The sequence below is a fragment of the Octopus bimaculoides genome, chromosome 8 (genome assembly GCF_001194135.2).
Source record: "Octopus bimaculoides isolate UCB-OBI-ISO-001 chromosome 8, ASM119413v2, whole genome shotgun sequence".
Classification (NCBI taxonomy): domain Eukaryota; kingdom Metazoa; phylum Mollusca; class Cephalopoda; order Octopoda; family Octopodidae; genus Octopus; species Octopus bimaculoides.
Genome location: NC_068988.1, coordinates 81,456,506 through 81,459,808, shown reverse-complemented (window position 1 = coordinate 81,459,808; position 3,303 = coordinate 81,456,506). Strand labels below are relative to the sequence as shown.

The 3,303-nt window shown below is 36.1% G+C and overlaps 1 protein-coding gene across 1 annotated transcript in view; it reads left to right on the top strand.

Annotated features, from left to right (window-relative positions):
• Positions 1–3,303, top strand: part of LOC106870397 (tolloid-like protein 1) — a gene marked incomplete at its 5' end in the record, with an annotated part of 261,346 nt that overhangs the window by 255,995 nt on the left and 2,048 nt on the right.

Sequence of the window (3,303 nt, the reverse complement as noted above, 5' to 3'; positions counted from 1 at the left end):
AGACAACAATGCATAAATCGTAATTTTTAAAAGAGCAATGAATTCTAGGTGAATAGAATATAACGTAGCATGAATTTAGGAAGCTTAGAAAATGAATAAGTATGAATTTAAGACAACAACTGAATTCAATTGAATTTCATGGAGAGAAACAAGATAAATATTAGAGGGCAAACTAAAGCGCGAAGGTATGAGATGTTTGAGGCCGTAAATAAATAAAAATCTCTATCTTATCTGCATCTTGGAGATTTTGTCGTAGTATGTCAGCGAGATAAGGTTGTTGTAGTTGTTTTTCTCTGTTGGTTAGTACTATTACATACACATACACACACATATGTATATATGTTTGTGTGTGTGCGCACATGTGTATGTGCATGTGTGTGTGTGTGTGTGTGTGTGAGTGTGTTGTGTGTGTGTGTGTGTGAGTGTGTTGTGTGTGTGTGTGTGTGTGTGTGTGTGTGTGTGTGTGTGTGTGTGTGCATGTGTGTATGAAATGAAGATGTGTTGTGCAGTGACTTCACTGTTGGGCTTATGATCTTTAGGTTTGTGAGTTCAGTTCATTATGTCCTGGAGAAAAGCATTGCTTCATTCCTGTCAGCTGAAAATGAGCAACAGCAGCAGCTGGTACTCATTTTCATATGAGTGGGATGTGAATGCATGGAGATAAAGAGACAGACAGATAGACAGACTGACAGACAGGCATACAGACGTTAACCGATGTCAACTTACAAACCATTTAAAACTTCCCAATGTCAATGTAGTTGATGATCAACAGAAAAACATGCCCAAAGGTTGTTATATTCCTTGTCAATTTTCATGTCTAACTTCTTTCATTGCTAACATAACACATTTATGAATGCCAGTCTGTATATGAAGACCTTTACTTCAGTCACGAACAGTTTGCAGGAGAAAGTTTACTTAATTTTTTTATTATGTTTAGCAAAGATCTTAACCCTATACCATCTTTTGTTAGTAATTCTTGGAGAATCAAATATGGGAGGAAAATAACTAATTTGATAGCATGGTTGAACTTTAACAATTCTTTATGATTGAACAACATTATTGCATGCAAGCAATTACAACACCTGGCAGTTGTTACAGAAATAGTGACATTTGAATCATTTGCATATATATGTATACACACATTTACATACTTATATATGTGTATACATATATATGTATATTCATATATATATAAAAGTATATTTATGTGTGTGTGTGTGTGTGTGTGCATGTGTGTGTGTGTGTGTGTGTGGATAAAGTGGATGTGTCATTGGGGATTGTATGTGCATGTGAGTGTAAAAAATATGTATTCTTAAATCAAGCATATTCTTTCCTTGAATATGCTGTAAAAGAGAACAAATTTTATCCCTTGTATATTAATAATTTTACCCATAGGGTCTTAAAATTCATCTGTAAACAACATGAAATTGAACTCAGAGACATTCATCCTCCTTTTCCACTGAATTTCATTAGTAATTAGTGGCATTTATGCTCAAATTATCGCAATAATGAGAAGTAAAGAAAAGGTGTTTTGTTTTTTTATATTTTTTCCTTTACTCTTATAGATTCAACATTTTACCATTCCCTTTGGAGTACTATAGAATATAGTATTTGGTCCCATCACTTTACATTCTAAGTTCAAATCTACAGTCAGTAAAATATATAGTAATGTAATCAATTACACTGCTCCCACAAATTTGGAGGCTGAGTTAAGTCAAAAACACTTTCCATTTTCTTCTTCATCAGCCAGGTCTGGTCAAGATGTATAGAAAACAACAAATTATTCTGGATGTACATATTCAGTGTCCAGGTTTTGCTAATTTGTAGAGTATTATCAAATGCAGCATGAAGGGCAGATCCAGTTATTAGCAGAACCTATTATGAAGATGGCCTCCACCTTCCTTTCACTTGGTAGGCTGGTTGTTTTCTTGTCTGGAGGCTATGATAAAAAAGTTTGTGTAGTAGATGAAATCAAAGAGACAGAAAACAGCCACTCTTCTCTTTAACCAAGTCCTCTTTGGTCTTCTTCAAGTCTCATCTGGAGAAAGAAGTGCTTCCTCCAGTAAATTTGCTGAAAGAAGCTATTGAGTATAGCCCAAGTGAAGGGATCCTACACTAGGAATGTGTCTGTAAAACAGGAGATGACAACTGAGAGAGGCCACTTTTCCTTGGTGGTTAGACTAATCCAGTGTCTGTGGAGATGCCTTGTTAATCAACAACTGGGGGTTTTATTGGCATCTTATTTTCTTTTTGCCATCTTATTTTTGTTATTTCCCTTTTATACCATTTTTAAGTAAACCTCTGCTGTGTTGTGCTCTGTCCTTTGCATTAAACTCATTTTCATTGAGCCTTTGTGACATAATTACTCGTCTCATTATTATTAGCTGGCAGAATCATTAGCATGTTGGACAAAATATGTAGCTGCATTTCTTCTGGCTTTTCATTCAAATTCTTTGCCTTTTCTCTTTTAGGGATCAACAAAATAGGTACCAGTTGAGCACTGATGTTGATGTAATCAAATTCCTCCTCCCTTCAAAATTTTCTGGCCTTTTACCAAAGCTAGAAAGAGTTATTATAATCATTAATATTATTACAGTAGTGAGCATGCAGAAGTGATACTGCACCAGATAAAATGCTTAGCGGCATTTCTTCCAGGTTTTTATATTCTGAGTTCAAATACCTCCAAGGTCAACTTTGGCATTCCTCCTCTCAGGGTCAATAAAGTAAGCACCTGTTGAACAGTGGAGTCAATGTAATTGATAACTCTCACCTGCAAAATTTCAGGCCTTGTACCTATAGTAGAAATTATCATTATTGAGTGAGAGAGTAATAAATGCCATCAAAGTGACACTGGAGTACAAATATATGAAGCCCAATACACCCAGTATGTCTACCCGTCTGATAAGGGTACACCAGGCACATGCATCACAATTATATGTGCATGACATGGTGACCTCGTATCACGATAAACAGCGCATGACCTTGCAGGTGGGGCCCAGTTAGAATTTTCTTCAGGTCAAGTAGCCCATCCAAAAGGTCCCTGAATAAGGTTTCTTTAAGGATGTTGAGCAAAACACCCATGTTTCCAAAGGTGAATTATTCAAGCCTCAAAGAATTCCTCTCAACACATGGCTATGATGCTTCTCCACTACTTCTGCTCATGATCAGAGATGCACATATTGTCAGCCACCAAGGGACATGCTCAACTGGTTAAGGTCAAACAACTGACAAGCAAATCTGTGGTATTAAGTAGAATATTTGCTGTAACCCATCTTTTGTACATGATAACACTTCCAATCAATT